At 47.6% G+C, this 14,477-nt stretch overlaps 1 pseudogene; it reads right to left on the bottom strand.

Annotated features, from left to right (window-relative positions):
- Positions 1–14,477, bottom strand: part of LOC121569544 — a 246,071-nt pseudogene that overhangs the window by 24,913 nt on the left and 206,681 nt on the right.

The following is a 14,477-nucleotide window of genomic DNA, read 5'->3' on the forward strand; positions in this document are numbered from 1 at the left end:
GCAGAACAGACAAACGAGATGTAGGAGTTCAGAGCGGAGCGTGCCTGTGGTGAACTGTCCCTTCATTTTCTGGAAGAAAGGGTCCTGAGCAGTGGCCTGGGCTCGGCGGGCGAGCGACTCTGATGCCGCGCTGATGGTGGACCCGTTGGAGACGTTCTCCAACCCCACACCAAACGTGCTCCCCAGCTTCTTGACGAAGTTCAGCGTGTGTGGCTTGATCTTGGCGTCTGACATGGCGCCACTCTTCTTGAACGCCACAGAGTAGCACTTAAACCCTGCTGGAGCGGTCTCAGGACCTAAGGGGGAGGGGGGGATGGATGGGGGAGAGAGGGTTAGGGGGGAGAGAGGGGGCGTCTGACACGCATGTACATATTTCCTCAATTACCTCGACTAACCGGTGCCCCCGCACATTGACTCTGTACCGGTACCCCCTGTATATAGCCTCCCTACTGTTATTTTATTTTACTGCTGCTCTTTAATTATTTATTTTTATTTTCTTAAAACTGCATTGTTGGTTAAGGGCTTGTAAGTTAGCATTTCACTGTAAGGTCTACACCTGTTATATTCGTGGCAAATAACATTTTATTTGATATTGATTATGAACATTTATATTACACCATTATTTGTGACCCAAAAATGGTATGACAGTGAGCAAGCTATGATGCCCACAGACTCAGCCCAACAAGTGTACGTTTTCCAGATGTGATGGGACAAAAACACCTCTAATCCCCCTCACCTCTGCCTCCCAGAGCCCCCTGACTCAGCTCAGCACGGCAGAACAGGTGCAGCCAGGTGAGGTTGTTCCCATAGGGGGGTAACAGTATCCCTGTCTAACCAATGGAACAGAGCGCTGAGCCTGCAGCTGCTGTTTCCCTCACCGCAGGTACACACAGTGCAGTCAGCCCGACTACAGTCCACATCCCCTCGTCCCATCTTCCACTCATCAGGTCCTACACGCTCACCACATCCATCAACCCTATCCCTCCTCCTTTCCCTCCCCCCTCGCCAGCCCCCCATCCCTGACTACCTGACTAGCCTCAGTCTCAGCTCAGTGCACAGCACCGCCGAGTTCGATTTGGAAGCTTGTGTCATGTCAGCTCTCTTTCTCTCTGTCAACACCTTGAAAGAAACGGCTAGAGGATTTAGTGTTGTAGATGACTGAGTGATTCTAGAGGAGCTTGGAGAAAGTGTTTCAGAAAGTACATAGCTAGCAAAGACTTCAGCTTGTCCTCTGTGTAAATGTTGAGTGCAAATTTCCATTTTCCAGTTTCTAAGCTTGCTGTTGGACATGGATGGATGGAAAAGTCTCATATTTGTCATGTCATAAACGTGGCAGAGCTCTTCCTTCAACAGAGAGCAGCAGCAGGCTGAACAGATGTGGCTGCCATACTGTTGCAGGGTGGTAGTGGGCTGTGCCAGGCTGTGCCAGGGTAACCTTGTGCCACACACACACACACACACAACCTCTCCACCCCTCTACCCCCTCTCTTCATGGTGTTAGAGAGAAGAGAAAAAGAGAGACATTGATGACTTCTAAAAGCCTCCAAAAATAAAGTCAAACCTTTGATAATGACTTTTCTGTTAAGAGGACAGAAATCTAGAACACTCTTCACCACACGATACCAGGCCACGTATCATGATAGTATTGTATTAATGGGGGGAGAATCAATGGCCTAGCATCCTGTTCACCCCGTCCCCTTGTTCCCGTTTTCTAAACGTGCTTCGCAAAAAACCTGTCACTGATATTCACACTTCTACTCAATACAACACATTTAATTTAACTTCACACTGTTCACTGTATAACATAATACTGTATAGAATGGCTGATTTGCTCATATTTGCAAAGGCCTACAGTTGAAGTCGGAAGTTTACATACACTTAGGTTGGAGTCATTAAAACTCGTTTTTCAACCACTCCACACATTTCTTGTTAACAAACTATAGTTTTGGCAAGTCGGTTAGGACATCTACTTTGTGCATGACACAAGTAATTTTTCCAACAATTGTTTACAGACAGATTATTTCACTTATAATTCACTGTATCACAATTCAAGTTGGTCATAAGTTTACATACACTAAGATGACTGTGCCTTTAAACAGCTAGGAACATTTCAGAAAATGATGTCATGGCTTTAGAAGCTTCTGATAGGCTAATTGACATAATTTGAGTCAATTGGAGGTGTACCTGTGGATGTATTTCAAGGCCTACCTTCAAACTCAGTGCCTCTTTGCAAGACATCATGGGGAAATCAAAAGAAATCAGCCAAGACCTCAGAAAAACAATTGTAGACCTCCTGGTCTGGTTCATCCTTGGGACACATTTCCAAACGCCTGAAGGTACCACGTTTATCTGTACAAACAATAGTACACAAGTATAAACACCATGGGACCACGCAGCCGTCATACCGCTCAGGAAGGAGACACGTTCTGTCTCCTAGAGATGAACGTACTTTGGTGCCAAAAGTGCAAATCAATCCCAGAACAACAGCAAAGGACCTTGTGAAGATGCTGGAGGAAACAGGTACAAAAGTATCTATATCCACAGTAAAACGAGTCCTATATCAACATAACCTGAAAGGCCGCTCAGCAAGGAAGAAGCCACTGCTTCAAAACCGCCATAAAAAAGCCAGACTACGGTTTGCAACTGCACATGGGGACAAAGATCGTACTTTTTGGAGAAATGTCCTCTGGTCTGATGAAACAAAAATAGAACTGTTTGGCCATAAAGACCATCATTATGTTTGGAGGAAAAAGGGGGTTGCTTGCAAGCCGAAGAACACCATCCCAACCGTGAAGCACGGGGGTGGCAGCGTCATGCTGTGGGGGTAATTTGCTGCAGGAGGGACTGGTACACTTCACAAAATAGATGGCATCATGAGGAAGGAAACTTATGTGGATATATTGAAGCAGCATCTCAAGACATCAGTCAGGAAGTTCAAGCTTGGTCGCAAATGGGTCTTCCAAATGGACAATGACCCAATGCATACTTCCAAAGTTGTGGCAAAATGGCTTAAGGACAACAAAGTCAAGGTATCGGAGTGGCCATCACAAAGCCCTGACCTCAATCCTATAGAAAATGTGTGGGCAGAACTGAAAAAGCGTGTGCGAGCAAGGAGGCCTACAAACCTGACTCAGTTACACCAGTTCTGTCAGGAGGAATGGGCCAAAATTCACCCAACTTATTGTGGGAAGCTTGTGGAAGGCTACCCAAAACATTTGACCCAAGTTAAACAATTTAAAGGCAATGCTACCAAATACTAATTGAGTGTATGTAAACTTCTGACCCACTGGGAATGTGATGAAATAAACAAAAGCTGAAATAAATCATTCTCTCTATTATTATTCGGACATTTCACATTCTTAAAATAAAGTGGTGATCCTAACTGACCTAAAACAGGGAATTTGTATTAGGATTAAATGTCAGGAAAAATGTATTGGCTAATGTTAACTTCCGACTTCAACTGTTATTTGTCTGGAGGAATGGGAGAAAGGAATGTACACGCATCACGATCTGCATGTCATTGTGTCAGTAAGGGGAAAACACTGCATGAAACCTTCTTTACGCTTCAGTTAACACAGACACACACACAGACAGACACACACACACACACAGACACACACATCCCTCCCTTCCTCACACACTCTCTCTCCCTCTCTCTCATAAACACATACACCACTCTCTCTCTCCCACAAACACATACACACCTCTCTCTCCCACAACCACATACACACACTGCTCCCAACTTTTAAAATGTTAATTACCTAACAGAATGTAAGGCGCACCAGAAAGAGAGAGATTTTTTATACAGTTTAGGCCTACATGAATCCTACCTTTGAAGCAGATCTCATGAGTAGCAGACCATTTTCCTTTCTTCCTGGGCCAATCAGATGAGCCTAAACCTACTGTCATGTTACCAGGATGTTAGCTAGCTAGGTAACATGACTGAACAACGTTGTTTGTTATCAAACCAATAAATAGTGACATGTTTTTTTTTTATACTGGCCCCCCATGGGAATCGAACCCACAACCCTGGCGTTGCAAGCGCCATGCTCTACCAACTGAGCTACACGGGGCCCAACTACCTCGTACCCCTGTACCAGTACTCCTTGTATATAGCCTCGTTATTACCTCAACTACCTCGTACCCCTGTACCAGTACTCCTTGCATATAGCCTCGTTATTACCTCAACTACCTCGTACCCCAGGACAGTACTCCTTGTATATAGCCTCGTTATTACCTCACTACCTCGTACCCCTGTCCCAGTACTCCTTGCACATAGCCTCGTTATTACCTCAACTACCTCGTACCCCTGTACCAGTACTCCTTGCATATAGCCTCGTTATTACCTCAACTACCTCGTACCCCAGTACAGTACTCCTTGCATATAGCCTCGCTATTACCTCGTACCCTGAATTGGTACCAGTACTCCGTGTATATATCCTTGTTATTACCTCAACTACCTCGTTACCCCAGTACCAGTACTCTATAGCCTCGTTATTACCTCAACTAACTTGTACCCCAGTACCAGTACTCCTTGTATATAGCCTCGTTATTACCTCACTACCTCGTACCCCACTACCATTACTCCTTGTGCAGTCATGGTCAAATATTTTGAGAATGACACAAGTATTGGTATTCACAAAGTGCGCTGCTTCAGTGTTATGAGATATTTTTGTCAGATGTTACTATGGTATACTGAAGTATAATTACAAGCATTCCATAAGTGTCAAAGGCTTTTATTGACAATTACATTAACTTTATTCAAAGAGTCAATATTTGCAGTGTTGACCCTTCTTTTTCAAGACCTCGGCAATCCGCCCTGGCATGCTGTCAATTAACTTCTGGGCCACATCCTGACTGATGGCAGCCCATTCTTGCATAATCAATGCTTGGAGTTTGTCAGAATTTGTGGGTTTTTGTTTGTCCACCCGCCTCTTGAGGATTGACCACAAGTTCTCAATGGGATTAAGGTCTGGGGAGTTTCCTGGCCATGGACGCAAAATGTTGATGTTTTGTTCCCCGAGCCACTTAGTTATCACTTTTGCCTTATGGCAAGGTGCTCCATCATGCTGGAAAAGGCATTGTTCATCACCAAACTGTTCTTGGATGGTTGGGAGAAGTTGCTCTCTGAGAATGTGTTGGTACCATTCTTTATTCATGGCTGTGTTCTTAGGCAAAATTGTGAGTGAGCCCACTCCCTTGGCTGAGAAGCAACCCCACACATGAATGGTCTCAGGATGCTTTACTGTTTGAATGACACAGGACTGATGGTAGCGCTCACAAGGTGTTTTCCGGATGCCCCTCAGTCCTCAGCAGTCCAATCCCTGTACCTTTTGCAGAATATCAGTCTGTCCCTGATGTTTTTCCTGGAGAGAAGTGGCTTCTTTGCTGCCCTTCTTGACACCAGGCCATCCTCCAAAAGTCTTTGCCTCACTGTGCGTGCAGATGCACTCACACCTGCCTGCTGCCATTCCTGAGCAAGCTCTGCACTGGTGGTGCCCCGATCCCACAGCTGAATCAACTTTAGGAGACGGTCCTGGCGCTTGCTGGACTTTCTTGGGCGCCCTGACGCCTTCTTCACAACAATTGAACCTCTCTCCTTGAACTTCTTAATGATCCGATAAATGGTTGATTTAGGTGCAATCTTACTAGCAGCAATATCCTTGCCGGTGAAGCCCTTTTTGTGCAAAGCAATGATGACGGCACGTGTTTCCTTGCAGGTAACCATGGTTAACAGAGGAAGAACAATGATTTCAAGCGCCACCCTCCTTTTAAAGCTTCCAGTCTGTTATTCTAACTCAATCAGCATGACAGAGTGATCTCCAGCCTTGTCCTCATCAACACTCTCACCTGTGTTAACGAGAGAATCACTGACATGATGGCAGCTGGTCCTCTGGAGTATATGCAAATTGCCATTATCAAAACTGAGGCAGCAGACTTTGTGAAAATTAGTTTTGTGTCATTCTCAAAACTTATAGCCTCGTTATTCCCTCAACTACCTCGTACCACAGTACCAGTACTTTAGACCCTCGTTATTACCTCACTACCTCGTACCACAGTACCAGTACTCTAGAGCGTTGTTATTGTTATTGTGTTAATATTTAATTTTTTATTGTATTTTTTCTTATTTGCTAAATTAAAAATCTTAATTTTTAACTCTGCATTGTTGGGAAAGGGCTCATAAGTAAGCATTTCACGGTAAAGTCTACACCTGTTGTATTCGGTGCATGTGACAAATACATTTTGATTTGATCTAGCTAGCCATGTGCTTTTTTACTCCCCCAAAACATGTTCTATTTTTAGCGCTGATATTGGAATGAATACACAAGCAGCATATCAAACTGGGATAATGTTTTAGGTTACACCAGCAAGTATAAGAATATTTGCCAGGGCACATTTTTTTATTATAAATCTGATAATTTCACATGGAGATGTGGGAAGCTAAAAAGGCTAGCTAGCTTGCTATGTTTTTAGCCAAGCTAAAGCCAGCTAGCCAGGCTGCCAGCTAGCTACTACTAGCAAGGGAAGGTGACTCTTCCCTGTTTTTCACAAAATGAAAAGACACAAATTTAAAAACGTTGCTATCATGTTACCAAAAGGTGTCCGCTACTCCAACAATCCCACTACACCCACGTGCACGCATGCACGCACGTAGATCAATGGAGTGACGCTTGTAGTAACCTTAAGTGTCAGATTAGCAGAGCATTAAATATGAGAGAAGGAAGAAGGAGAGGAAGGAGAGATCAGGTGATGAAGGATGTCATATTTTGGAGGGGGTGAGGACGAGGGGTGTTAGATTGTCACGGATTCTGCCGAGGCTGCCCCTCCTCCTTGCTCGGGCAGGTTTCGGCGTTCGTCGTCACCGGAGTACTAGCTGCTGCCGATCTATGTTCTATGTTTCTATGTTCTACCTGTTGTGTCAGATTGTTTCACACCTGTTGCCCATCTTGTGATTACTCCGCACCTATTTAACCCTGTGGCTCCCATTGTGTTCTGTGCGTGTTTGTTGTTGTACTCGGATGTCGTTGGTGAGCGGGTTTATTCCTCCCTGCGTGGAGGCTTCTTGTTTCTTTACGTGTTTTAGTAAAGATACGTTTTTTCCCTTGAGTTCTGTGTCCTGCGCCTGACTTCAGTCTACCGCATACACTGACAACGTGACAGAAACACGCACCACTATGGAGTCAGCAGGAACGACTGGATCTACCGAGACGATGGAGGAACGAGTCCAACGTCAAGGGACGATACTCCAGAATCTCGGTGCTACGATGGAACGAGTGGGGAAATATAGACTCGAGAACTGTCCGCTACGAGGATTTTACCCGCCGCTTCCGGGCGATATTCGATCATCCACCTGAGGGGAGAGCGGCGGGAGAACGTCTGGTCCACCTACGACAGGAGATGAGGAGCGCGCAGGATTTTGCGCTGGAGTTTAAGACTTTAGCAGCCAGCGCGGGATGGAATGAGCGGGCCCTTATCGACCACTATCGTTGCAGCTTAGGGGAGGACGTCCGTCGGGAACTAGCCTGCAGGGACACCAATTTTAACCTGGACCAATTGGTGGACATGTCCATCAGGTTGGATAACCTGTTGGCAGCCCGCGGACGTTCTGATGGGGGTCTGTCCATTCCATCCCACAGCACCTCCGAGCATACCCCCATGGAGCTCGGAGGTGCTGCAGGTAGGGAGACTGGGAGAGAGACTGTCCCCTGCACCAGGTGTGGCCGCAGAGGACACACTTCTGGTCGGTGCAGGGGAGGGTTCTCAGGAGGTCGAGGCAGCAGGCAGAGCACTGGTCGACCGTCTTAGGTGAGTAGGCACCCGACTAACCCAGAGTTCCCTGTTGCTAATATGTGTATCGACATTATGTTTCCAGAATTTTCTCCCCATTCCCAGCATAAGGCGCTAGTAGATTCAGGCGCGGCTGGGAATTTTATTGATCGCCAGTATGCACGTAGCCTAGGGATTCCCACAGTGTCTGTTGATAAACCTTTCCCTGTTCACGCATTAGATAGTCGCCCGTTAGGGTCGGGCATAATCAGGGAGGTCACCGCTCCACTGCTAATGATGACGCAGGGGGGTCATGAGGAGAGGATTAGCCTCTATCTGATTGATTCTCCTGCACATCCTGTGGTCTTGGGACTTCCCTGGTTAGCCATTCATGACCCCACGATTTCATGGCAACAGAGGGCTCTCAAGGGATGGTCCAGTCAGTGTTCAGGGAGGTGTTTAGGAGTTTCCTTGGGGGCAACTTCGGTGGAAAGTCCAAACCAGGTTTCCACCATGCACATTCCATCCGAGTATGCCGATTTGGCTATTGTCTTCAGTAAAAAGAGGGCGACTAAATTACCACCCCATCGTCCGGGGGATTGTGCGATAAATCTCCAGGTAGGAGCTGCACTTCCCTGGAGTCACGTGTATCCTTTGTCTCAGGAGGAGAGGGCGGCTATGGAGACATATGTCACAGAATCTCTGAGGCAGGGATACATTCGGCCATCCACTTCACCCGTTTCCTCAAGTTTCTTTTTTGTGAAGAAGAAAGATGGTGGGTTACGCCCGTGCATTGATTACCGTGGCCTAAATCAGATTACCATCAAGTACAGCTATCCATTACCTCTGATAGCTAGTATGACGGAATCATTGCACGGGGCACGCTTTTTCACAAAATTGGATCTCAGGAGCGCATACAACCTAGTGCGTATCCGTGAGGGAGATGAGTGGAAGACGGCATTTAGTACCACCTCTGGACATTTTGAGTATCTGGTCATGCCATTCGGGTTAATGAATGCTCCCTCAGTTTTCCAATCATTTGTGGATGAGATTTTCAGGGACCTGCACGGACAAGGGGTAGTGGTGTATATTGATGACATCCTTATATACTCTGCTACACGGGCCGAGCATGTGTCCCTGGTGCGTAAGGTGCTTGGAAGACTGTTGGAGCATGACCTGTATGCTAAGGCAGAGAAATGCCTGTTCTTCCAGGAGTCCATCTCTTTCTTGGGGTACCATATGTCCGCATCAGGGGTGAGGATGGAGAGTGACCGCATTTCGGCCGTGCGTAATTGGGCGACTCCAACCACGGTAAAGGAGGTGCAGCGATTTTTGGGTTTTGCTAATTACTACCGGAGATTTATCCGGGGCTTTGGTCAGGTAGCAGCTCCCATCACCTCGTTACTGAAGGGGGGGCCGGTGCGTCTGCGGTGGTCAGCGGAGGCGGACAGGGCTTTTAGTCGTCTGAAGGACCTGTTTACCTCGGCTCCAGTGCTGGCTCATCCGGACCCCTCTTTAGCCTTCACGGTTGAGGTGGATGCGTCCGAGGCTGGAATAGGCGCTGTACTGTCTCAGCGCTCGGGTATGCCACCTAAACTCTGCCCATGTGCCTTCTTTTCGAAGAAGCTCAGCCCGGCGGAGCGCAACTATGATGTGGGGGACCGGGAGCTGTTGGCTGTGGTCGAAGCTCTGAAAGCGTGGAGACATTGGCATGAGGGGGCTAAACACCATTTTCTCATTTTGACTGACCACCGCAATCTGGAGTACATCCGGGCAGCGAGGAGGTTAAACCCTCGCCAGGCAAGGTGGTCCATGTTTCTCACCCGTTTTGTTTTCACCCTTTCTTACAGGCCAGGTTCCTAGAACGCTAAGGCAGATGCTCTGTCCCGACTGTATGACACGGAGGGGAGTTCCGTGGAGCCCACTCCCATACTTCCGGCGTCGTGTCGGGTGGCACCGGTGGTGTGGGAGGTTGACGCGGAGATCGAGCGGGCGTTGCGCAAAGAACCCACTCCTCCTCAGTGTCCAGAGGGTCGTGTGTACGTACCGCTTGATGTTCGCGATCGGTTGATCTATTGGGCTCACACGTCACCCTCCTCTGGTCATCCTGGTATCGGTCAGACAGTGCACTGTCTTAGTGAGAAGTACTGGTGGCCCACCTTAGCTAAGGATGTGAGGGTTTATGTTTCCTCCTGCTCGGTGTGCGCCCAGTGTAAGGCTCCTAGACACCTGCCCAGAGGGAAATTGCAACCTCTACCCGTTCCACAACGACCATGGTCCCACCTATCGGTGGACTTCGTGACGGATCTTCCCCCCTCACAAGGGAACACCACGATCCTGGTCGTTGTGGATCGGTTTTCTAAGTCCTGCCGCCTCATTCCGCTGCCCGGTCTCCCTACGGCCCTACAAACAGCTGAGGCCCTATTTACACACATCTTCCGGCACTACGGGGTGCCTGAGGATGTAGTGTCTGATCGGGGTTCCCAGTTCACCTCTAGGGTTTGGAGGGCGTTCATGGAACGTCTGGGAGTCTCAGTCAGTCTGACCTCAGGATTTCACCCGAGAGTAACGGGCAGGTGGAGAGAGTCAACCAGGAGGTGGGTAGGTTTCTGAGGTCGTGTTGCCAGGACCAGCGGGGGGAGTGGTCGGTTTACCTCCCCTGGGCAGAGATTGCCCAGAACTCCATCCGGCACTCCTCTACTAACCTGTCTCCGTTCCAATGTGTATTAGGTTATCAGCCGGTCCTGGCATCTTGGCATCAGAGCCAGATAGAGGCACCTGCGGTGGACGAGTGGTTTCGGCGCTCGCAGGAGACCTGGAACGCTGCCCATGTACGTCAGGCGACAAAAGGCGAGCGCCGACCGCCACCGCAGTGATGCCCCGGTGAATGCACCGGGGGACCGGGTCTGGCTCTCGACCCGAAACCTGCCCCTTCGCCTGCCCTGCCGGAAACTGGGTCGGCGGTTTGTGGGGCCATTCAAAGTCCTGAGGAGATTGAACGAGGTATGTTATAGGTTACAACTTCCTACTAATTATCGTATTAACCCCTCGTTCCATGTGTCTCTCCTCAGGCCGGTGGTAGCTGGTCCACTCCAGGAGTCGGAGATACGGGAGGTTCCTCCGCCCCCGCTGGACATCGAGGGGGCACCGGCGTACTCGGTTCGGTCCATATTGGATTCGAGGCGTCGGGTGGGGGGCCTGCAGTATCTCGTGGAGTGGGAGGGGTACGGTCCGGAGGAACGGTGCTGGGTTCCTAGGAGGGATATCCTCGATCCATTCATGTTGAGGGATTACCACCGCAATCATCCCACTCTCCCCGCGCCGCGTCCTCCTGGCCGTCCCCGAGGCCGGTGTCGACGCACGGCTGGAGCCGCGCGTCGGGAGGGGGGGTACTGTCACGGATTCTGCCGAGGCTGCCCCTCCTCCTTGCTCGGGCAGGTTTCGGCGTTCGTCGTCACCGGAGTACTAGCTGCTGCCGATCTAGTTTCTATGTTCTACCTGTTGTGTCAGATTGTTTCACACCTGTTGCCCATCTTGTGATTACTCCGCACCTATTTAACCCTGTGGCTCCCATTGTGTTCTGTGCGTGTTTGTTGTTGTACTCGGATGTCGTTGGTGAGCGGGTTTATTCCTCCCTGCGTGGAGGCTTCTTGTTTCTTTACGTGTTTTAGCAAAGATACGTTTTTTCCCTTGAGTTCTGTGTCCTGCGCCTGACTTCAGTCTACCGCATACACTGACACCGTGACATAGATTCTCTGTAGGAATGTTAACGCTGTGATTCATCTCTCCTCTGCCCCTCATGGCTAACCTTCATTAATATTTCACTGTCCGTTTTTAAAACATCCCACCGTGCACCCGAATCCCACGGAGAAACACTAAATTATTCAGCATCACTGAGATAAAGGCTTCCATCCATTAAAAAGGTGCTTTGCTGCTTTTTTATATTACAGAAAGACACACTTAACATTTTACCCTTCACTCATCATGGGGCAAGGATGAAGGGGGGGGGGGACATCCACTCATGTAATAGGTAAAGGGAGCGCTGGATCCTGATTTAATAACTAGCAAAGCCATATTTCTATTCCATTAAGCACTTGACGTGGGATTGACTGACTATCCTTAATATGGTGTGTTTCCACTCAGCTACAGACAGATTCTGAGATCAGACAGATACTAACTGCCATCCAAACTTACTCAGGTGATGTGCTGTCAATTAGGCCTTACAACTGTTCTCTCCACTCGTTAAATTTCTTTGCTCTCCCTTCTCTCACACTCTCTGTACTCTCTCTCTCTCTTCATTCCCGACTTCTCCTCCTCCCTCCTTCTCTCCCATTTCCCGCTATATGAGGGGTGTTTGAAGTAGCCAACTATTCTTTGAAGTTCACGCCTCTTTAAATAATACTTCATTAACGGAAAGCAAATTAGTCCCCTACTTTAATTGGCAGCTCTGTTCCTGCACTGCAGATGCATTTGATATAAACATAATAATAATTCCTCCATAAATAATTTGAAAAGGCTCACTGGAGAGAGGGGAAGAGGGGGAAGCCAATAAATGAGAGGAGAGGAATCTGAATGGTTAATTTGATAAATGGAAAGTGCTGGAGAGAGGCCACTGGCACTGAGTGCTGTTAATCTATCTTTATTAGACTGATGTGCCTGCACACACACACACACCCCTCAGACACGGACACACATGGACAGATACATATGGGGAAAATCACATTTAGGCGTGATGAGGAGGGGAGGGATGAGTGCTTGTGGTACAGGAAGGTCCACAGCTTGTCCGTCCCTGGTACAAAAAAAGTTGAGAAACACTATACACTGTAGAATAATTACAATATGAAGAGTGCTTTGGTCCTCCTTGTCTTGTTAAATAACCAATTAACCCCTTCGCCAAAGACCACCTATCTACAAAGATCTATTACTGTGTACCCTAGCAACGCTTACCTTCTTTTTTCTTGTGTGGATTTCTAATTCTAGTGGGGTGTGCTGTAGACAGAGAGATGAACTTGGAGAAGAGTCCCCTAAGTAAGCTGGTCCTGGGGCTCTGTTCACAAACACAAACAGACCCCACAGAGCCCCAGGACAACAACAACAACACAATTAGACCCAACCAAATCATGAGAAAACAAAAAGAGAATTACTTGACATATTGGAAAGAATTAACAAAAAAACAGCTCAAACTAGAATGCTATTTGGCCCTAAACAGAGAGTACACAGTGGCAGAATGTTGTATTTTTTATTTATTTTTCACCTTTCTTTAACCAGGTAAGCCAGTTGAGAACAAGTTCTCATTTACAACAGCGACCTGGCCAAGATAAAGCAAAGCAGTGCGATAAAAACAACAACACAGAGTTACATATGGGGTAAACAAAACATAAAGTCAAAAATACAACATAATATATATATACAGTGTATGCAAATGTAGCAAGTTATGGAGGTAAGGCAATAAATAGGCCATAGTGCAAAATAATTACAATTTAGTATTAACACTGGAATGATAGATGTGCAAGAGATGATGTGCAAATAGAGATACTGGGGTTAAAATGAGCAAAATAAATAACAATATGGGGATGAGGTAGTTGGGTGGGCTAATTTCAGATGGGCTGTGTACAGGTGCAGTGATCGGTAAGGTGCTCTGACAACTGATACTTAAAGTTAGTGAGGGAGATAAGAGTCTCCAGCTTCAGAGATTTTTGCAGTTCGTTCCAGTCATTGGCAGGAGAGAACTGGAATGAATGGCGGCCAAAAGGGGTGTTGGCTTTGGGGATGACCAGTGAGATATACCTGCTGGAGCGCATACTAGGGGTGGGTGTTGCTATGGTGACCAATGAGCTAAGATAAGGCGGGGATTTGCCTAGCAGTGATTTATAGATGACCTGGAGCCAGTGGGTTTGGCGACGAATATGTAGTGAGGACCAGCCAACAAGAGCGTACAGGTCACAATATGGGTAGTATATGGGGCTTTGGTGACAAAACGGATGGCACTGTGATAGACTACATCCAATTTGCTGAGTAGAGTGTTGGAGGCTATTTTGTAAATGACATCACCGAAGTCAAGGATCGGTAGGATAGTCAGTTTTATGAGGGCATGTTTGGCAGCATGAGTGAAGGAGGCTTTGTTGCGAAATAGGAAGCCGATTCTAGATTTAACTTTGGATTGGAGATGCTTAATGTGAGTCTGGAAGGAGAGTTTACAGTCTAACCAGACACCTAGGTATTTGTAGTTGTCCACATACTCTAGGTCAGACCCGCCGAGAGTAGTGATTCTAGTCGGGTGGGTGGGTGACAGCAGCGTTCGATTGAAGAGCACGCATTTAGTTTTACTAGTGTTCAAGAGCAGTTGGAGGCTACGGAAGGAGTGTTGTATGGCATTGAAACTCGTTTGGAGGTTTGTTAACACAGTGTCCAATGAAGGGCCAGATGTATACAAAATGGTGTCGTCTGCGTAGAGGTGGATCTGAGAGTCGCCAGCAGCAAGAGCGACATCATTGATATACACAGAGAAAAGAGTCTGCCTGAGAATTGAACCCTGTGGCACCCCCATAGAGACTGCCATAGGTTCAGACAACAAGCCCTCCGATTTGACACATTGAACTCTATCTGAGAAGTAGTTGGTGAACCAGGCGAGGCAGTCATTTGAGAAACCAAGGCTATTTAGTCTGCCAATAAGAATGCGGTGGTTGACAGAGTCGAAAGCCTTGGCCGGG

This window comes from Coregonus clupeaformis, chromosome 1 (assembly GCF_020615455.1).
Source record: "Coregonus clupeaformis isolate EN_2021a chromosome 1, ASM2061545v1, whole genome shotgun sequence".
In the NCBI taxonomy this organism is placed as follows: Eukaryota; Metazoa; Chordata; class Actinopteri; order Salmoniformes; family Salmonidae; genus Coregonus; species Coregonus clupeaformis.